Source organism: Schistocerca piceifrons, chromosome 1 (assembly GCF_021461385.2).
Source record: "Schistocerca piceifrons isolate TAMUIC-IGC-003096 chromosome 1, iqSchPice1.1, whole genome shotgun sequence".
NCBI lineage: Eukaryota > Metazoa > Arthropoda > Insecta > Orthoptera > Acrididae > Schistocerca > Schistocerca piceifrons.
Genome location: NC_060138.1, coordinates 580,743,523 through 580,767,570, shown reverse-complemented (window position 1 = coordinate 580,767,570; position 24,048 = coordinate 580,743,523).

The window sequence follows — 24,048 nt, the reverse complement described above, 5'->3', positions numbered from 1 at the left end:
CCTTACACTTCCTGATGATCAAGGTTCGCTTGCCATTCTTCGGTTTACTCGGGGAATGAGAATTCATTCATTGTTTGTATTTCTCTTTTGTTTCTTCATTATCGAAATGGACCTGTGTCTCGACTCCTGTGATAATTTTGTTCAAAAAATCTTTTACAGGATGGTAGCTCTCGAGAATTTCAGGGCGACGTTCATTCGTTGAGTTTTCTTGGTCGGGCAGCATCTTATGAACCCATCTCGCACAGAGTTTGTAATAGTGGTCTCTCATTCACGATGTAATAGAGTGTTGAAGGTAACTACGAGCAGCGTGAACGGGAACACTGAGAGAGTTAACGTCACAAATGGAGATTAACAAGCAAACGAACTTAAGGAACTCTCCTATGTAGGCAGCAAAACTGCCCATTACGGGACGGCGGAAGGAGGAAATAGAAAGAAGACTAGTACTGACAAAGAGCGCGTTCCCAGTGAAGAGAAGGCTACAACTGTCAACCATAGGCCTTCATTGAGATAGAAATTTCTGAGAATATACGTTTGGAGCGCATAATTGTATGTTAGTGAACCACGGATTTTGGGAAAAATGGATCATAAAAGAATCAAAGCATTTGAGAAGTGATGCTGCAGATGAATGTTTTGAATTTGGTGGACTGGTAAGGTGAGGAATGAGGAGCTTCTGTGCAGAACGGTCGAGGGAAGAAGTATATGGTAAACGCTGACATGAAGAATGGATAACATGATAGGACATGAAACTTCCTGGCAGATTAAAACTGTGTGCCCGACCGAGACTCGAACTCGGGACCTTTGCCTTTCGCGGGGAAGTGCTCTACCAACTGAGCTACCGAAGCACGACTCACGCCCGGTACTCACAGCTTTACTTCTGCCAGTATCTCGTTTCCTACTCTGCAAACTTTACAGGAGCTCTAGGACATCTTTTAAGACACAAGGGAATAACTTCCATGGTACTAGACGTAACTGTAGAGCGTAAAAAGTGTAGATGAAGACACAGATTGTAGTACATCCAGCAGATAATTGAGGAGGTAGGTTGCAAATGCCGCTCTGAGACGAAATGGTTCCCATAGGAGAGGAATTCGAGGCGGGGCTGTGGCTGAACAGGGATGTTCTTGCGATGGCCGATTGGAACTCTCCAAATGTTTCAAATGGCTCTAAGCGCTATGGGACTTAACATCTGAGGTCATCAATCCCCTAGACTTAGAACCACTTAAACCTAAGGACATCACACACATCCATGCCCGAGGCAGGATTCGAACCTGCGACCGTAGCAGCAGCGCGGTTCCGAACTGACGCGCCTAGAACCGCTTGGCCACAGCGGCCGGCTATTGTAACTCTCCCTCTGCCTCTTGTCAGGGGAAGGGGATTATCTGAACGATGATGTACATAGGGAGCGGTTCCAGTGATGTGATCGGATGGTAAGTACATTACGTCAAGGATGATATTGTAGGCGCTGTGTTGTGCCAAGGCCTGCAGTGTAATGGGCTTATTGCTGGTTTGGGAGCGGATGTTGTGGTACTGCATATTGTACTACTGTCACGTCATGATGAAAGTCTAGGGAACGGGTTGTATGGAGATAAGTGGAGAGTTGGAGAGGGTTTTAAACGAGAGTATCAAGACTAGTGAATGCGAAGTAGGTTTGGTTTCAGGAGGACGTGGCCTGGGTCGAGGGAAATTTGTTGGAGTGTATGCGCTCATTGGAAGGGGTGGATATTTTGGGAAAAAAGCTGACCTTGAAGTTTCGGAAAATTTTTGAACAGCGATTTTCTTGAGTCACCTGATCCAGTCGCTGAAGAAGATCATTGATTGATGTTCGATTCATTCCCTGATCACCTGCATCATGAGCGTCTGTACTTTCTGCTTCAAAGTTCCCGCACCATCGCCGCACTTCGCTGTCATTCATGCAAGTTTTACTTTACTCACTCACCGATGTATTTCGGCTGTATTGCAGCCCTCGACATGAAGAAATCAAATGACAATACACACATCACACTTCCCGGGGACACTGACGGGCTAGTCATACTTATGTCCTTATTCATGTCCTCATTGTCCGCCATGGACTGACAAGTAAGACTTGAAGCGATCGACGGGCAAACTAGTGACACTGTGCAACGCATCTGCGCACAGTTTCGTCTGATGTTCACAGTGGTTTTGATTTCGCAATCGATCAGATGGAAAAAGACAAGTCCAGTGGCAGTATTATGACAATGCTGAATAGTCATTCTTCTGTGTTTTTAAAGACATAATTTCAGTTACTACATTCAAAACTTTATGTTGGATTTGCAGTGAACCTCCTCACGAAGATGTGGTATTATCAACTTGAAAGTGATAGTAAACATTCTCACTCGCGACGTTAATAACAGTTAGCAAAGCGCGTGTTGTTTCTAAGCAGCCCAATTTTCAGGTAATATTGACATCAATCCCCTTTACTTACGCGAGTATTAGAGAATTCCATATTGCTGAACTTGAAGTTCGTGAGTTGACGGAACTCCGACAAGCCTTCCATGGTCATTACTAGCGATTCCCATCGCTTGTCATCGAAGGCACAGGACGTTCGATGAATTTGCTGTAATGGGCGTATTACATGCCTGTGAGACGTGTGGGCAACAGAATCACAAAATTCGAAGAAAGAAAGAAAGGAGATAGAGTTAACGTCTCGTCGATAAAGAGGTCATTGTAAACGGAGCTCTAGTCGCATTGTGGAAGTATGGGGAAGGAAACGTGTCGCGCTGTTTCGAAGGAAGCGTTTGCGATTTAGGGAAATCACGGAAAACTTACATCCGGATGACCAGGAGGGTGAATGACTGTCCTAACGAATGCGAGCCCAGTAAGCTAAAACAGAATTTAAACACCAATCTCGACGCTATTACGCATGTGCGCACCAACCGATGGTGTAAAAACGACTGGAAGCGTCTAAATTATGAGCAAAATAAAAAAAGTAGATATGCAACTGGAGAAAATCTGTGAACCTGTAAACTTGCAGTGAAGAATATAACACGATCGCCAGTCTAATTAGGCAACAAATGGATCGTAACAGATTAACAACGTGAAGCTACTTTTTAACTTACGTTTGTAATTTAAGGTACGCGCAGTAATCGCAGCGTAAAATATATACATCACAAGACGGTAAAAATATAGCTTCAGACGCTACTGTAACTGAGACATGGCCAAACTGCTTGGAGTGACACAGACTACAAGCGTTCTGCTTCAATTGCTGTAACTGTCATCGGCGAACAGTCTCGACAATCCACTGAATAGGCTCTACAGGTCGTACATGCATAATAATTTCTATTTACTTTCTCGTATGCAAAAGACTTAACGGTCTGGGCAGCCACAGCCATGATATATCATGACGAAAAACAAAACCGATGCAGATGTAAAATCCTTTTATTCTTAGGCACCAACGGTATCACAGAACTTACAGCTGCATCTTCATTTGCAAATCTTTCAAAGTGGAAGTACAATCACGCATAAAAATAAATAATTCCAGATCTAAGACGAATAAACGATGAAAAAAGTACTCATTGGAGTTAAGTCATGATATACATAACATATTATTGGAAGACCCAGCGTTTATAGTCAGTTCTATGCAACAGAACACCCAAGAAAAGAGAAATGTCCTAAAGATAACAAGGTATGGCCGAGCGACTCCCGTAAACTCATGGAGAGGGACGACAACAATGGAGACGAATTTCACGTAACAGCAAATGAATAATAAGGAGATGTAAGAGGTACACTACGAAGGTTCCGCGCAGAGGCGAACAACCACTATCACATGGCATCTAGGTGGCAGCCCACCGGCTAAAAACATTTGCCGCCGTAATAGCAGCCATGTGTAGATTATTTGCGTTGTTAGCTAAACCTTCAGGTAATGGATTACGTCAGCTTGTTACAGTATCTTTTTATATTTTAGGTTTTAGTAGGAACTTTTACTTTGCAGTCCATTTTCCTTGACAAACTGCTATTATGACGGCAAAAGTTTTTAGCCAGTTGACTGTCAGTTAGGTACTATGTAACAGTGGTCGTTCACCTCGACAAGTTGACTTTCGGTGAGTATCTTTTACATCTCCTTCCTATCCATGTGACATTACGTAGAATTGCACTTCATTCTTTACACGCGTCTCTGCAGCTTTTATGGCAGTGTTCTGATTTTCAGATGTCTTCTGGCGTTGCAAATAATTCACCTTTACTGTACTGAGACAAATACGCATGAGCGCGTTGCACGAGCAATGGATAAGATCCTTGGCTCTGTGTAATGTAATCTATGTTGCGCAAGGTAAACCAGTGCATTAAAGACACATCTTGTGTGTCCATAAGACATGTGGCCTGTAACTGAAAAAGTATCACAATGATTTCTCCATTGGCAAAAGATTCTGGACTAGCCCCCATTCGGATCTCCGGAGGGTGACCATGAGAAAAGGATTGGAAAGAATAAATAACCAACGCAAGGATTATTTTCTACGAGTTCTGGAGTGGAATATCAGAAGTTTGAATGTGGCAGGGAAGCTAGAAAATCTGAACAGGGAAAACCAAATGCTCAACTAGATACAGTGTGAGTCAGTGAAGTGAAATGGAAATAAGATAAGGATTTCTGATCAGGTAAGTATAGGATAACATTAACAGCAGCAAAAAATTATGTAACGGGAGTGGGATTCATATAGATAAAAAGGTATGGAAGAGTGTGTGTTATTGCGAACAGTTCAGTGATAGCGTTGTTCTTATCAGAGGCGACGGCAAACCAGTATCGGCAACGATAGTTCAGGTACACATGCTGACATCGAAAGCTGGATTCGAAGAAACAGAGAAAGTATATGAGGGTATTGAACAGGTAATGCAGTACGAAAGGGAGATGAAAAGGTCTACGGGAGAATAAGGGCTTAAATCAATGCGCAAAAAAGTGAGATAAGGAAGTAGTAATGAATGAAAAGGTACGTTTGAATTTCTCTGAGGCTATAGAGACTGCAATAAAAAATACCGCGGTAGGCAGTTCGGTTTAAGAGGAATGAGCCTCTAAAAAGAACAATCATAGAAGTTGGAAAGAAAAACATAGGAAAAAAAGAATCAACTGCGAAGAAATCGCGGGTAACAGAAGAAATACTTTAGTTGATTGATGAAAGAGGGAAGTACAAGAATGTTCGGAGAAGCTCAGGAATACAGAATACAAGTCGCTGAGGAATGAAATAAATAGGAAGTGCAGGCAAATTAAGACGAAATGGCTGCATGAAAAATTTGAAGAAGTCCAGAAAGAAATAATCGTCGGAAGGACTGACTCAGCACATAGAAAGGTCAAAACAACTTTCGGTGCAATTATAAGCAAGGATGGCACATGAAGAATGCAATGGGAATTCCGCTATTAGATGCAGACGAGATAGCGGATAGGTGAGAAGAGTACCCTTAATGCCTCTATGACGGGGAAGATTTATGTTAAGTGGAAGAAGAAGAAATAGAAGTCCGTATAGAACAGAGAATCCAGTACCAGAATCAGAATTTAAATGAGCTTTCGAAGACTTAAGATCAAATAAGGCAGAAGGGATACGTAATATTCCATCAGAATTTCCAAAGGTATTGGGAGAAGTGGCAAAAAAACGACTACCCACTTTGGTGTGTATAAGATTTGAGTCTGGCGATATACGATCTGACTTTTGGAAAAATATTATCCACACAATTCAGAAGGCTGTAAGAAGTGACAAGTGCGAGAATTATCACACAATCAGCTTAAAACACCATGCAGACAAGAATGGTATACAGAAGAGCGGAAGAGAAAATTGAGGATTATTAGATGACGATCAGTTTGGCTTTATCAAAGGTAAAGGCACCAGAGAGGCAAGTCTGACTTTCCCGTTGATAATGCAAGCAAGACTACAGAAATATAAAGACTTTTCATAGGATCTACCGACCTGGACAAAGCGTTCGACAATGTAAAATGGTGCAAGATGTTCGAAATTCTGAGGAAAATGTGGGTAAGCTATCAGGAGAGACGAGTAATAAGCAACATGTACAAGAGCCAAGAGGGAACAATAAGAGTGAAAGACCAAGAACGAAGTGCTCGGATTAAAAAGGGTGTAAGATAGGGATGTAGTCTTACGCCCGTACTGTTCAATCTGTACAGTGAAGAAGCAATGACTTAAATACAAGAAAGGTTCAAGAGTGGATTTGAAATTCAAGGAGAAATGGTATCAATGATAAGATTCGCTTTCTCGGTGAAAGGTTGCAAAATAACCCATGACGGACGGGGCAAGGAGAACATCAAAACCGGACTAGTACTGGCAAGAAGGACATTCCTGGCAAGAGAAGTCTACTACTATCAAACATAGGCCCTAGTTGGAGGAAGAAATGTCTGAGAATGTTTATTTGGAGCACAGACTTGTATGGCAGTGAAACACTGACTGTGGGAAAACCGGAACAGAAGAGAGTCGAAGCATTTTAGATGTGATGCTACTGACGAACGTTGAAAATTAGGTGGGCTGGTAAGTTAGGGGATGAGGAGGTTCTGCGCAGAATCGGAGAGGAAAGGAGTGTACAGTAATTACTGACAACAATAGTGGATAGGACATCTGTCGTAGCTAAACTACGTGAATTTTTGTTTCAATAACCGGATGTAGTGAATTCCTTTAATGCAACTTAAATATCTGAGAAAAATCTAAGTAACACTGAAATATTTCACATGATTTGTACTAATGTTGCCTACGTAACAAAGATCTACAAACATAATATTTTTGCAAAAAATTTCACACTAAGTCACACACAAAATGACAATGTAACTGCAACAGATGAAAGAGAAAGCGCGAATTTTAGTTCATTTACGCGTAGTGCTGACTTGCTTTCGAGAACCGGCGTTGCAATCTACTTACGTAATCTCAGGAAAACCAGAGGACTGTCCTAGACAAAAAGGGTCGGCATGTGTAAACTTTCTATGTAACGTATCAGTGCTTTAGATATCGTATTCATCTCCTGACCAAAACTGACTGTCGGTTCGCTCTGTGTTGCATATGTGTACAGTGTCGTGGAACATAACTCAAATTTTAATAAAATAATGATTTTCAAATAATAAAAATAAATATAATTAAGTCCCAAAATAATTTATTTTTGTACTTAGTGAAAAGTGTTTAATTGAAACTCAGTAACGAACTACACTGCATGATGAAAAGTGTCCGGACCCTTGGTTGAAAATGACATACAAGTTCGCGGCGCCGTCCATCGGTAATGCTGGACTTAAATATGGTGTTGGCGCAGCCTTAGGCGTGATGACAGCTTCCACTCTCGCAGGCATACTTTCAATCAGGTGCTGGAAGGTTTCTTGGAGAATGGCAGCCCATTCTTCACGGAGTGCTGCACTGAGGAGAGGTATGGGTGAAGCCTGTGAAATGTCCCCTTAGAAAAATTAATGAATTACTGTGCTGATAAACCTCTTACATTATTTGATTTTCAAACAGCTGAGCAGAACTGAACGTACTCAGACATTTCGCTCTTTACCTATTCTGATCAACACTAAACTGACACACAATATTTTTTAGCGCAACGCAATTTGACTTTCAATAATCCCCACAAGAGAATGGCCCTGACTAAATTAACCTATACGTTTCACAAATCACTTACCTCACAAAAATCTTCGTTACTCGTGGCCAATACAGATTTGAAAAAAAAAAAATTTATAATTAGAATAACAAAGATACCAAATGCACACACTTATTGATACACTGTTGGTCAAAAGCAAAAATTGTTCTCATAAAGACAGTCCTGATCATTTATCACAATAGTAATTATAGTTTTTTTTCAGAAAGTCTCATTAGTAAAAGAAAATGCACACGGAAGTTGTGGATTTCCATGCAATCTTGAAGAAGTAGTGTCGTCCTTCCAACGGAATGACAGTGCTGACTCTTGACATGCAGACAGGTAATGGGCCACAACAGAGCAAACCCACAGCAGAGTCAGTCGATGTTTTGAAGAATACTGGTAGGTAGGTCATCACAAAGCAGACCCGCTGTGGTTCTGGTAGTGATTATGGCATTGGTGGGCCACCAGAGGTGCAGACCCACCGCAGTCCTTGTAGAAATAATGGTATTGGTGGGTCATCATAGGTGCAGACACACTATAGTCCTTGTAGAGATGGCCAGCAGCCATCTGTTGCGACTGTGCGGGTGCACAATCACCATCGAAGAGTCTTGTGGGGAATATAGCAAGTCCATAAACCACCACTTGTGCACGCACAAAGTTTTTGGAATCGTCCTTAGAACCAGCAATGCTGTTAACCAGTCCCTTGCTGAATTATTAACACACGTGCAAACACTAACAGTCCTCCTTTTTTTTCACATATTGTGCATATACTAAGACCAACAGAAATGTGTGCAGTGAAATGAATGCTTACAAGTTACTTAATTTGATGAACTGGTGTCAATTACAGTTTTATAACATGAGAATACAATAACAAAGGTACAAAATACATGATTAAAGAACATAACAATACAGATAACAAGCTTTACAAAAGAATCGAAATAACATATACATGAGTGTTACAGGAATTGTGACATAAGTGCATATATAAAATACTGAGAATAGTTTTCGAAACATTAATTTCACACATGAGCATTGAAACAGAACAGAATTAATAATGTCTATAAACATCTTTACAAAGAAAATAACATATTATTAACGCAAATTATATTTGAGGATAACAGTATTCATAGTGAATGAATAAAACTAGAAAAATTCTAAAACATAAATCGTATTAGCTAAACACATAAAGACAGGAAAAACACAAATACACAAGAGTACACAAACACATAGCAGAATGACACAGGAGGAAAGGATGGGGTTTGTGTTCAGTGTAACATTTGGTACTGCAGTCCAACCCAAAACTTCATTCCATAGATCTTTCGTCTTATTTCAACATATGTTTCCACCAAAAAAATCCTATCCAAGCATGCTTTCTGTATTTATATGTCCACATATTTCTTACCTCATTATTTATTTTCCATTATCTTACCTCATCATTTATTTCCAAGAAAATCCTACCTAAATCTGTTGTCCCTAAACACTACTTTTTTGTTCATATCCTCTTTCAAAATACTTTTTTGCCCAAACCATTTTCTTATAGCTTCTCGATGCATTTCTTCCAATTCATCACAACTCGTTCTCTCATACAGCCTACCCCATCTTAAGCTAACTTAAGTCTATTGAGCTCAGATGCTAAACTAAGGGACGAGACAATGCAGCAGCACAAAACAATTAACACAAACAGCAATGACAAAAAATTCAAATTGGCAAAGCAAGCAGCAATATATCTAAGTTAGCAAAGCAAATGCAACATTATCACTAATATGAGCCAATGTGCAGCAAAAAGAAAAATAAATCAGTAGTAAAACTGGCTTAACAGAGTAATACAAAGTGAAATTCAGTAACACTATGCCTGGTAAACAGCAGCAGCAAATGCAATAACTTATATCTAATCATGACAAACCCACAAGCAAAAAAAAAAAAATAGTACACTAAAGACAACAATGCAGGTAAGGGAAATGTCTATTCACATCTAAGTAATTAAAGTGGTGCACCACAAAAACTTATTCTACAAAAAATTACCAAGTACTTGAAAAGAAAATTATATACGCAGTTACTGTTATTAGTCCCTTCTTATTGTTCTTTCCCTTACAAGTGCTCCTTTTCCGAAGAATGTGGATCATAAAATTATTATTTAATAGATCTGTTGACAGAAAGTGTTCACATTAGCAAATGCATTTAATTTTATTTTATAAAACCAATGTTTCAACACAGCTGGAAACCAGATATCAAATGAAATAAGCAACTATGTGCAAAGTAAAGCACAAAAATATCATTCAATAGTCATGTGGCATTTCATAAGTTAGTAGAAATTCTCTCAACTCTCGTAGAAAGACGCTTGTCATAATCAGGTGTACAGATGTAAGTATCTTTCCAAGTAATGAGCGCGTCGTATTTGCGATGCTTTCTAGAAAGGAATGTCAATAGTGAGGTTAATAACCTCTCCTTTTTTTGTTGTGTCTCTGAAAGGCATGGCCTTTTTTTTCCAGGGCATTGTCGCATAGCTTGGCGCCTACAGCGCAATACGTCAAGGTCTCTTAGCTTTCTTACTGAAATATTTACATCAGTTTGCACTACAGTGACAGTCTCATATAAAAATTTCACAGGTCGAGAATTTGCGTTGCAAATGTGTAGAAACAATATCCTATAAATATAACAGTGTCCAAAAAATATTCGCCGGCATTGTGATACATTCACGCATTTACACACATTTCATAACTCTTAAAATACGATTCTAGGTTTCCTACATCCTTTTTCACAAATCAGAGTCCCTAACCACTACTCATTATTCCTTACCTTATCACACATATACATATTCGTCGACACTTCTCCAATATTTCATCATATTAAATACATAGCTTAATCAAATTCCTCATATAGCATCAGGTTATTGACCATAAACATACCTCAACAGCATAATACACATTGTCATCGTAATAATAACATCACAAAATCTCTGCCAAATCTCAAAAACGTCGTAGGTTTCTGCAATAATTTCAAAACCTAAAAAAAATTCTCTGCTCATTTAAATAGTGTCATCTACCTCAATCGTACTTTAAAAATCATGATCCCTTACCAAATACATCATTCAAAGCTCTCATAGTATCACAATGGTTCCGAAAAAATATGAAAAGTTCACAAAGTACAGACAAAATACAATTTCATAAGTGTGAAGTTATCCAATTGTGTAACTGCGTAAACATGTGTCACTGACGTATTAAAAAAAGTGCTTGTTTCTCTGTTAAATAATCAGATAGCTGTGTAATTTGTGTGTTAGAGAAATATGGTACAGATGTGTAAAGTTGTATAAGGAAATACCATATTAGCTAGGGCACCTTGTGCTTGCTACACACAGGATGCACAAAGTAGGCGTGTACCCCCCTGAGGATTAATGTAATTATACCCTCAGGTGTTACAAATTACAGCAATCGAATGAAATGTATCACCGAAAACTTTCTTTGTATGTTTGTGATTCAAAAATCTTTAAAAATAGATGTTTTAAGTACAAAATTAATCACTCAAATGCGTGTCCTGTAGCGCTAATGGTGCGCCTTGCTGTAAGATAATTCTGTGGAAGTGTCGTAGTTATCGTCCTCTGTAAGCAAAGTTCTGCTGAAGTCAATGTACTCACCTCATCATACACAAAAGTGAAATGCTTTGCGTACAGATATCTTAGTTATTACGCTTATTGCCATGATGAAGAAAGTACTGTGCTGCAACGTATTGTTGTGCTATGGAAAAGGCTGTCTCATTGTAGCTATACCACAAAACTTACTACTAAAACATGTTTTACTTTCCAGAATAATACAGAAAAACTGTGCAGATATAAAACAGCTACACCGCAAAAGCAACAATGTAAATTGTGTCACATATTAGTAGCGTCGTGATATAATCGTGTAGCTATCAAAGAAACCAAATACTAAGTCATCTTTAATCTCACAGAAAGTACTTCAAATAAAGAATGTCGTTTCAAGTAAACCAAAATGTTGCATTAAAATCTCATTAGCAGTATATGTTCCAAGTATGTAAGCCATATAGTCGTTATGTAATCGTGCAACTAACAAGCAAGAATGTACACACACAGTAACACTGTGTCCTCTGTTCATTATTACAATGCAGTGGTAATTACTGCCTAAATATGTTCCCTAGGTTCTAGACTGGATAGTTAACTTCAAAATATTGTTGCATGATAACAGTATCTAGGTGTGACAAAGCGTACTATTAGCGTGAAGTGAAAAATTTTATAGCAAAGGCTAAGTTAAAAAGCATATTATCTTTCAATAAACTGTTTTACATGTGAAATGTGGTGCAATCCTTTACTCTTCCTAGTACGCAGAGTTTCAACTTCAAAGTAATTATCATATTGTATACGTCGGTAAGGAATGCTAAAATTTTTCTCAAGGTTAGCGTCCATGTTATTTTTCTCTGAACCAGCCGGCGCACATGGCTGCCTGCAGTGCAAGTCATTGTTTGCTATCTCTTTGTTGGCGTGCGTCGTTATTGCGATTAGGAGACCTAACTTCTACAAATTCACCTTGACGAGAAGGCCCTGCCCTGTTTGAATCTCGCCAGTTCTGATGCAATTCAGGTCTGTCGTTACGATTATATCGTCTGTCGTCATGTCGGTAGTTCCTGTAGTTTCTTTCTTGTCGGTTAAGTGGTGGAGAATTTCTCCCTGAATTATCAATGCACGGTGGACCGTTGCGTCTGAAGTTATTCTGTCTCCCGTGATAATAATAGTTCTGGTTGCCATATTGTCTGTTCCTATGATTGTCTCTGCCAGATTCATTACTACAGAAATGCGATCTTTCTCTGTAACTATTACTCTGCCAGTGGTTGTCACATGGGTGGTGTCTGTTTTGTTCACGATTTGCGTTGTAAGAAAAGCCTTGTCGTGTCCAGTTATTATTTCTTTCATCGCAGAATTGTGACGAATGTGACCTGTAATTGTTGTGCTCCTGTTTTTGCGTTCCGCGATTGTCAGTGTCAATTTCCAATTGTTGTAAGAGTTCCTGAAAAGCTTCAATGTCGTCTTTGCAACGTCCTGCCAAAATAATATGTCGTAAATGTTCATGCAATTAGATTAAGCAAATGCAGATGAGTTCTGAGGGGCTGTATGGGTTTGAAAGATACTGATTCTTACGTAACATGTCTTAGAAATATTTGACAAGACTGTAAAATTCAGAATGTTCGAAATATTTCATCATTATGATGCTATGTTTTACTCGGTCTTGTGTAGCTTGAGACCAATATGCTGAGAGGAAGGCATGATAAAATTCTCCTTCACTGTGACAATCGTGAATGACAGAGCACATTCTTACAGCTGGTTCATTCTCTAAATAGCCACACATAAATTCTAATCTGTGCTCTAATGACCAGTTTGGAGGAAAACAATGAGAAAATTGATGAAGCCACGCTTGTGGATGTATGTCGTTGCCAGAATTCTTAAATGTTTTGAATTTACGTGTAGTAATAAACAGCTTATAGTCAAAATCATCATGTCGGCGATTTGCACATCGGTCATTGTTACTTCTTTTCGGCGGTTCCATCTCAAAATCGGTGTACCTTGCCAGTTTCTTTCATAACTTCCGAAGTGCCCTGTGTCATTATTTTGTGGCTGTTCCGTATTTTTGCGTCCCTCTTCCCATATTGGAGCGCGAGTGTCCTCTATGTTATTCTTGTATTACCTGCGTCAACCGATCTTGTCCTTTCCGGATTTCTCTTTTGTACTGTGTATCGATTTGATTTTGATTTTGTTTGACTTTTCTAATTTCTTCATACTCTTCAGTGTCAGTGAAGGCTACCGGTCTTGTGTCATTTAGATCATCATCTACCTTTGCAGATAAGTTAGTGAACTGATCCGAAAGTTTGGCTACTTTCTCCGATAGTGAACTGATTTCCTCAGTGTGTTTTTCTGAACCAAGTTTCAGAGTGTCCATTTGTGTTGAAATCGTATCTACTGTGTCCTTTAAGTTTTCCTGAGTTTTTGCAAGTTGCATAACTGATTCGGTAGATGCAACTGAGTCAATTTTAGCTTGCAAGGTGTCGTGATTTTCATGAACAATAGTTTGCAGTTCTTTTATGGCTGCTTCGTGATTCTGTAATGCATTTTCATGACGCGAAAAAATAGGTTGAAAATGCTCACAAATTTGTGTTTTTACGTCATTACAGACTTTTTGACATTTCGATTCGATTTTAAGTAACTCAGCAGTTAAACCTTCACGTGTTTGTTCAAGCGTGGTGTCTAACTTCCGAAGATTTTGTTCCATTGTGTCTAACTTTTGAAGCTTTTGCTGTGTTTGTCTCTGATTTTGTTCCATTTGTTGCATTAATTGCAATAATAATGTATTAGTGTCTGGAATCTGTTTCTCTATGCTTTTTGGCAGTGCATTTTCACCGGCAACATTCACATTTTGACAAGCAGAAAATGTGTCTTGACTCATTTGAGAAAACGGTGAGGACCCAAAACCTGAGTCTACAGTATTTGCAATATTGTGTTCTGTCATTTCGGATTCCTGAGGTGAGCTGTTGCCGACCGATCGATCGATAATGCTTCCCTGTTCACTATTTGTTTCACTGTCAACGCCATTATTTGCCGCCCGCTCCATTTCCCTATGCACAATTACCAAATTACTACTTTGAATGTCTGTTATTTCATTACACAGTGGTGCTGATAAGCTACGCTCGTTGTCACTATTATTTCTCAGTTTACTTTGGAGCCTAGTGTTACGTTTTTCACACGCCATTATTGTCACAATATTTCACACGATAACACAGAAAAGCACAATTTGATGAGCAAAATAAGAAAACACATTAACATAGCATTGAAAATAATATCTCATTAATTGTAAGTGCAGCTGCAAAAAACTTCATGCAAATCTACATGCATGCCACAACTGTTTTACTGTACAGCAGTGAAAGACTGCAACTACAGAGGAGATTATCTCTACAATTACGCGCTAGCAATAAACAAAAGCTACACTAATTACACAAACTACAAGAAAAAATCAGAAGATTCCAGTGAGGTATCATGGCAGGGTCGCCAATTGAAACGTCCCCTTAGAAAAATTAATGAATTACTGTGCTGATAAACCTCTTACATTATTTGATTTTCAAACAGCTGAGCAGAACTGAACGTACTCAGACATTTCGCTCTTTACCTATTCTGCTCAACACTAAACTGACACATAATATTTTTTAGCGCAACGCAATCTGACTTTCAATAATCCCTACAAGAGAATGGCCCTGACTAAATTAACCTATACGTTTCACAAATCACTTACCTCACAAAAATCTTCGTTACTCGAACTACTGCCATACAGCGAGCACCACTACTGCCAGCTAAATAAAAGATTAGAACTACTGAAGGCACTAACTACTGATAGGCATAGTTAGCAAAAGAAAGATTTTGATAGAGAACAAACAATGTATTTAACTTAATAGTGTTCAAAAGTCATTATATATATATATATATATATATATATATATATATATATATATATATATATATCAGTCCATGATATCAAATATTACAAATTCACTCTTTGTGATGGACACACGTCCAGATCGCCCGCTCTCAAGATTCCGCCATCTCCCTCCCCACATCCACCAATGCTGGCGGCTCACCTCCAACTGCGCAACGCTACGTGCTGTTAACATCCAACTGCCCACTACGATAGAGAATTCCAACAATGCAAACCAGTCACAGACTGCACACAGCAGAGTCGGTGATTTTCATATAGAGCGCTACATGGCGTTACCAATATAAAAATCTAAACAGCCTACTTACACCTGGTACGAAGTCAGCGTCCCAAAACATAGCAAAGGTGTTGTATAGGATTCAGGTCAGCACGCTGTGCAGACCAGTCCATTACATGGATGTTATTGTCATGTAATCACTCCGCCACAGGCCGTGCATTATGAACAGGTGCTCGATCGTGTTAAAAGATACAATCACCATCTCCGAATTTCTCTTCAACAGTGTGAAGCAAGAAGATGCTTAAAACATCAGTGTAGGCCTGTGCTGTGATAGTGCCACGCAAAACAACAAGGGGTGCAAGCCCCCTCCATGCCACACCATAAAATCTCCGCCTCCGAATTTTACTGTTGGCACTGCACACGCTGGCAGATGACGTTCAGCGGGCATTCGCCGTACCCTCACCGTGCCATCGGATCACAACATTGTATACCGTGATTCTTCACTCCACACAACGTTTTTCCACTGTTCAACCGTCAAATGTTTGTGTTCCTTACACCAAGCGAGGCATCGTTTGGTGTTTACTGCCGTGATTTGTGGCTTATGAGAAGCCGCTCGAGCATGAAATCCAAGTTTCGTCACCTCCCGCCTAACTGTCGTAGTAATTGCAGTGGATACTGATGCAGTTTGGAATTCCTGTGTAATGGTGTGGATAGATGTCTGCCTATTACACATTACGACTCTCTTCAACTGTCGGTGATCTCTTCCAGTCAACAGACGAGGTCGGCCTGTACTCTTTTGTGCTGTATGTGTCCCTTCACGTTTCCACTTCACTATCACATTGGGTACAGTGGACCTAGGGATGTTTAGGAGTGTAGAAATCTCGCGTACAGGCGTATGACACAGGTAACAGTCAATCACCTGACCACGTTCGAAGTCCGTGAGTTCGCAGAACGCCCCATTCTGCTCTCTCACGATGTCTAATGACTACTGAGGTCGCTGATATGGAGAACCTGACAGTAGGTGGCAGCACAATGCACTTAACATGAACAGCGTATGTTTTTCTGGCTGTCCGGATACTTTTGATCACATGGTATACGTTATGAAAGTTATGTAACATGAAGTGCAATGTCTAACTCGAAATGTCAACAAAATAAAATACTGCTCAGCACGGTAGAAAATTACGGTTTAAGATAACCAACACTGTATACGGTAAATTAATCTGTTTACATAGCACAACACCTGGAACGTCTCACTGTGTACGATCCACTCTCAAGAATGCGAAGTGAGATATGCACTGAAATAAAACTATTTCTCCACATGCTTAGCATATTGTTTTTGTCTCGTCTACTGACGTTCTCGAAAGATAACTGAAATCAGCAAGTGCAGCAGCTGAAGGAAAATTATCTATTCTAAATTTTTCTTCTCTTGTCAGAAATAGTTTGTGTCTGCGTGTAGCGTGCAATGCACACACGACAAAGTATTCAAAACTTTATTAAGAATGATGGAGGAGGATTTTACTTTAGAGAAAATCATTCTTGAATAATTAAACTCTGATTACTGTCAAAAAGACTGTACCGTATAACTAGGCTCTGACAAGTACGAAATTCTCTCATAACAAAATTATAGATATTTCTACCAACTACGTAATTTGTGACATAATGAAAAGAACGTTATCACAGTAACACATATTATGAAGATTTTCTTCAAATGATAGTTCTGACAAACAAGACATTTCGTTCTTGTGCGTGTATGGGCTATCTTAAAATATTCCTCCAAAAATCTTCTCCAGCAACAGAATCAGTAAAATAGCTTAACAAAAAAATTATCGTTTCCATAATAAAATATTCCAGGTAATTTCTCCCAGATTCACAAATACCATATCTCCATTTCTAAAAGTCAGCTGCTCGCTACTGTGCCTCTATTAAGAATGTCCCAGCGCTGCACAACTGGCTGGAGACCAAGTGCAGAAAAATTTTCTTTTTCATTACTCCTTCATGCGGTCTGCCACGAAATTCTCGCCGTGCGGGATTAGCCGAGTGGTCTAAGCCGCTGCAGTCATCGACTGTGCGGCTGGTCCCGACGGAGGTTCGAGTCCTCCCTCGGGCATGGGTGTGTGTGTTTGTCCTTAGGATAATTTAGGTTAAGTAGTGTGTAAACTTAGGGACTGATAACCTTAGGAGTTAAGTCCCATAAGATTTCACACACATTTGAACATTTGAACGAAATTCTCTCCTGTGCCAACCTCCTCGTCTCAGAATAGCTCTTACAACCAAGATCCTCAATTATTTACTGGGTGTATTACAATATCTGTCTTCCTCTACAGTACCTACCATCTACAGCTACCTCTGTTACCATGGAAGTTATACCTTGATGTGTTAACGAATGTCCTGTCGTCCTGTCCCTTCTTGTTGTCAGTATTTTCTGTATACCCCATTCCTCTCCGATTCTGCAGAACCTCCTCATCCCTTACTTTACGAGTACACCTAATTTTCAACATTCGTCTGTAGCACCACATCTCAAGTGCTTCGATTTTATTTTGTTCTGGACTTCTCACAGTCAGTGTTTCACTAACTTACAATGTTGTGCTCCAAATAAACATTCTCAGAAATTTCTTCCTCAAACTAAGGTCTATGTTTGATGCTAGCAGACTTCTCTTTGTGAGGAATGTCCCTTTTCCCTGCATTTGTTGTCCTCCTTGCCCCATCCGTCATTGGTTGTTCTGCTACGCAAGTGGTAGAATTTCTTAACTTTATCTACTTCGTAACTATCAATCCTGATGTTAAGTTTGTCGCTTTTCTCATTTCTGCTACTTCTCATTACTTTCGTCTTTCTTCGATTTGCTCTCAGTATATACTCATGCTTGAAAACTCGGACTGATCAAAATCTTTCATCATTATTATACTATGCTTTACTCGAACCTAAGTAGGTTACTACCAAAACCCAGACAGGGGAGCGTGGTAAACATCAGTTTTGCTTTGACAGTCTCTCATTACAGACAGCATCCTGACAGGGGTTCATGTTCTAGATATCAACATATAATTCCAGTTTGCGGCCTACGTGCTAATTCGGTGACAGAGAAAACTAAAATGGACTCAGCCAGGCTTTGGGTGGATGACGTTAATAAATTTTCGAAAAATTTTGAATTTATGAACCGTGGGAAAGTGCTTGTAATCAAAATTATGTTTCCGTGATTGCCGGAATGTTCGCTTGACGGACAGCTCACTGTCATGCCTTGGTGAAAAGTATTGTGCCTTGGGAAAGTCTCAAAGACGCCACAAACTGGTATTTTCATCACAAGTTTCTGATTGTGTGTGTGTGAGTGTGGACACGTAAAGATGTTAATGTCGTCATTACTGCTTAGTTTGCATTCGATACGTATCAGCTGTTCTCGTGTGCTGTTTACGTCTCTTTTCTGTTGCTGAGCCGCAGTAGCCGAGCGGTTCTAGGCGCTTCAGTCTGGAACTGCACGACCGCTACGGTCTCAGGTTTGAACCCTGCCTCGGGCATGGATGTGTGTGATGTCCTTACGTTAGTTAGGTTTAAGTAGTGCTACGTTCTAGGGGCCTGATGACCTCAGATGTCAAGTCCCGTAGTGCTCAGAGCCATTAGAGCTATTTTTCTGTTGCTGACTGACTTAAGTCTGATTTTTTTAAAGTGCCTGTTATTCAGTTCTGTCAAAAACTAGTATAGGTTGTATGACATCAGAATCAATGTTTGTGGACAAATTTACTATCTTCAGTGTCAAATCATCGACTTACTTCGTTAACATACAAAGTCGTTATTTTTGTTGTCTGTGTACAGTTTTAAAGCATCTTCCTGTTCACTAAGTGGTTCAACGGTGGTATTAAGCTAGTCGTGTCATCGTGTGAGTTGCTAGACCTCTATGCTCGCTACCAATGTACTTATTTTTGCGATTAGCTCTTTTTCGTTGTGTTGTGTGGTTTTTTACTGTTTTTTTCGGTTTCAAAGCTGTATAGCCCGGCCTCTTGCCTCGTAGATATAGGTTGTGAGTCATTTCTGATCTCTCGTTGGTTTTGTCAAGTTTCTTGATGTCTCTACTTATTTTCTCTTGTGATTTTGTGTTTTGTTCCAGCGTTTTGCCTATTTTTTGAAATTGTTCTGTGTTTTGTTCATGTGTTTTATACTTGTTTAGTAGCAGCTCTAGCAAAGTCGGGTTATTGATTTGGTTTCCGCATTCATGTTTATTGGACTTGCAACGAGTGAGGTCGTATTATCAATAACTGACGTTGTCTTGTGTACTGTTTGATTGGAAGAAGAGGAAGCAAAACCCGAATCAACTGTTTCACTAAGTGGTTATTGCTAGATCTCGCATGGCTGAGACGACTTGTCGTCTGCCGATTCGTCTTCTGGAATTTAGTGTTCACTGTTGGTTATCCGTTCTGTTGCATTTACTGATAAAGAATTCAGTTATATGGGAAAATTATTTGCATTCTCTGAATCTCAAATAAATTATTTATGTGTAACAACTGTTGTGGTTATCCTGTTTCATAAATTAGTGAGTCATTACTACGTGACGTAGCTACGTAACACGACGAAATATGTTGTTGCTAGATACAGTATTGAAACGTAAAAACTGAGTTACCAAACAAGAAAGTAGAAGACTTGGCGGTAAAGATGACAAGGTTGTCCACAAACATTGATTCTGATTTCACACAACCTGTACCAGTTTTAGACACAATTGAGTGCCAGGCTCTTGACAATTGTAAAGAAAGTCAGACTGAAGTCAGAGACCACAGAAAAGAGACAAAAACATACGAGAACGCTGACATGTATCGGATGATAGGTCCAACAATTTTGCAAGTTAAAGTTAATTACTTAGAAGATAATCTCTCGACGAAGTCTGACCGTGGAAAATGCCGGTTCGCGCTATCGTTCCAAACTTCACCTCTGAGTGATCTACGTCTCGTAATATCTGTACCGTGAAAATCAACTAATTTCGGTATGGAGATATACGCACCTTGATGTTAGTTACCGTATTTTATTTTGTGCAAAAAACTATTTGAACATTTACTATACACTATAATGGCGTCTCACAACAATGCAATCTCTCTCCTCCTCTCACACGTCCGATCCTTCCCATTTCCTTTACAAAGAGCCTATAAAATAAAATCTTTGGTTCGGTAAGACACAGAGATGCGTCAGATTCTCGCGATCTGTATATGCCGTTCAACACCATATCAATTCTTCGCACCCAAATTAGAATTTTTTGTACACTATTACACCATATTGCTTCTCTTGGACGCGAATTTTCTTTCCTTAGACTATTCGAGGCCAAAATTACAATAAAAAATTACTCTACTGTTTTTCTACAATATTACTGAGTGGAATGTGCTTGCGGCGGTTGACAACTTTTGCCACTTACGTGATTTGAGTAGCTTTCATAATCACTCGCTACTGATCATAAGGTTAAATAATTTCACATTAACCGTTTAAGTAACTCTGTAAACGGCTAATGTGGCCATGTACCTCCGATCAGAGTAGCCTTCCTATTTGGGCGAGGGTTCCTAAGGAAAACCATGGAAAACCTGGAACAAGGCTAATATAGCCTTACGTTCCACCCAGCAATTTACAAAAAATATTAAAAATTTTAACTGATAGTTCTGAGAGTGTCTTTATGTAATGTGTTCTGGCATTGGAGTCAGGTATAAGCAAATGTGAAGATATCTTGGTAGCGACGTCAGCACGACGCGACGTCTGGTCGAAGGCGCAGGGCAGCTGTGCTGAGAGACGGAGGATGACCCTCTTCCTACTGTTTGTCAGATGGTAGAGATGGTCACGGACAGGGATGATCCTCAGGTAGAAGAAAGGCTGCATCAGACCCCCATATCGCCGTTCATAGGGCTGTGATGTGTGAGCATGTAACATTCCCTTGAACAAGTATCAATGCTAATCGTTACGGATCGAAAAGCGCTGAGAACGGGTTAGTGCATATAATTTCATTCTCACGCTACTGGTCTCAATTCAGAGATTCGACAGAAGTAGTACCCAACTTAATTACTTAGAATTTGGGTAATCTTCAGCCAATTTACCAGTTTTTGTCTTTATATACTTACTTATGAATATCAGAGTACCATATCAACGTTGTCCATGGTAAACCCCGGTGAGAATTCCCTTTAGTGTCTTCGCACATTATTTTAATGAAACACAATAATCGTTATCGTATATGCCGCACTTGAGTACATCTTTCCTCTTTAGCACACATACAATCACTCTTGCATCTCTTCACTAGTTCCTTATTATGTTCATAACTTATTTCGCCCCTGGTAACACACAACACTTCATGGTAAGTTGTTGTTGTTCATGACATATGTTATTAATCAACACTTCTGTCAGTCTTCAAAACTGATTCTAACTTTTACAGAATTCAATTACAGATTTATTTACTACCCCTGAATCTACATAAATTCAGTCCAGTCAGATCTCTTAATCTATTGTCATAACTCTTACTTTAAATAATGACAAGTTAAACTGAAACGTCCCACAACGATCACACATATCTCGCTGAACCTATTCCAGCATTGTCCTTCCTTATCGTCGTTTGTAATCTCTCCCCATCAAATTTCGTAAAAACTCCACCAAGCGAACTGACTTTTGTTTTTAAAATATTAAATCATCTGTAGTCATATACCGTTGCCTCGAATATATGTAGTCATATGCTCTTGACGTCAATATTCTCATGTACCTAATACAAACATTTTCATAAAAAACTGATACGGATATCCGCTAATAACTATAGTCTTAACTGAAATTAAGGAACATCACAATTAACATTTCCTTCATAAAACTAAAAATCACGTTACTGAAACAAAACATATATTTACATAATCACTGTGAATCATCTATTATGCATTTCTGTTGAAATTATAAAAAAATTGTTTATTTTTTTCTTAGTTAAAATTATTTTCTTTCTCTGCCATTCCTTCCTTCCTTCAGGAATGAAACTTTTTTGAACCATGATAGGGGTACAATCCTTTTATATTTCTTGTTCTAGGATGTCCTAATAGTCATGCTCCTGTATTTGGTATCCTAATTACCTCGAATGGTCCTTCGTACATTATTTGCCATTTCTTATTTGTTTTGTTTAGTAATGACGCACGTGGATGTGTAAGTGTAATACTCTTTCCCCTATGCAAAAGGATTGTTTTCGTAATATCCTCTTGCCAAAATCTATCTTCCTTTTTCTTGTCTTATCGGCGAGTTTTATGAATGCTGTTCTAAACTTATCTTGCCAGTGGGTTTTTTCTTGTGGTATCTTCAGAATCATATCCGACCATCCATTTCTTTCTATTCTCTCAAACATTAGTTCAGCTAGTGTAAAGTCTGTGGTCATACGAGGCAAATTGTTCGTGATTTCCTCAAAAGTATCGAGATATTATATCCATCTTGTTTGTTTCGCATGGCAATAAGCTCGCATAAATCTATTTAAGTCACGAAAAACCTTCCCAATCGTGTTCGCGCCCGTATTATATTTGGAAGTCAAGATTTGTGTTATATTTGCTCGGGCTAATGCATGCCTCCACGTATATCCAGTAAAATGTGTAGCATTGTTGGATAAAACCGCGTTCAGCTTCCCAACACGCTGTATGTAGTCATTGAATAGACGATTCAGAATTGGTGCTGCTGTAGCAGTTTTCATTGGATAAAATTTTACATATTTGGTTAAAACGACCAAGAAAGCTACAATATATTTACAGCCTCCTCAAGCCCTCGGTAACGGTTCACAGATACCGACCGATAAAATAGCTAGCGCTTGTTCAGGAATGATCGAAAGTAATAAAGGCCATTATTACCTCTGTTGTTCGGTTTTGTTTTCTGAAATATTATACATTTTCTCAGTAGCCTCAATACTTTCCTACGTAAGTGTGGAAACTAACGGTACATTCTCAATTTGCACATTTCGCAACACTAAAATGTCCCCAAGTGTTGTGAGTACACGTTATTACCCTCTCATACTCTTCGGGTATACACACGCACCAATTGTGATTCATATTGCTCTGACGATGAAATAGTACATCATTCACTACCTTATAGTACTGGCTTATTTTATCTTCTTGTGGATCTTCTAATTTCTGTCGAATGTTTATCCACCTTGGATCGTCATATATCCACATATCTCTATATAGTGTCTTCGGTTTACCTGATCTCTCATCAATAATATTGGAAACTCGTCTTCATTTTCAGCCGAGATTATGCGTGCTAAACCCGCTAGGCAGAACAGGTGATTAGGATTGTGAAAAGGGTCAAATAAGGTTGAGGTAAGTTTCACCTTAAAATTGTAATTTATTGTAATTTAATAACGCATCAAACTCCAACCAAAGCGGCACATAGCCGAACTTTTACAACTACGAATTTCAAACTCTAACTCTCTCACGGCTGAAGGCCTCCAAACAAGAAATCTTAAAAATCAACAAGGTAAATTTCAAGTGACTGAAATACGCAGTTACAATTACAAATAAAATTATATATAACATCCAGGCTGAAAGCCTCAAGGCAAGGGTGGATAGACAAACATAAACAAGGTGCAATACTAGCTGCTGAAGGCCCACAATAAAATGTTCAAGGTTTTAAAATATATTACCATAATCTTTCAAAGGGAGAGCCCGCAATGTTTAAGCTTGAAAGGTAATTTTAAGAATAAGGTTCCAAGGCTGAAGGCCCACAGTTAATTTTAGAAAATTTTAAAAGAAATATAACCATAAGGCTTAAGTTTTAAGTAGCTGAAACCGTACCAGAATAAAAGACAACGCAACGGCAATAACCTTTCAACA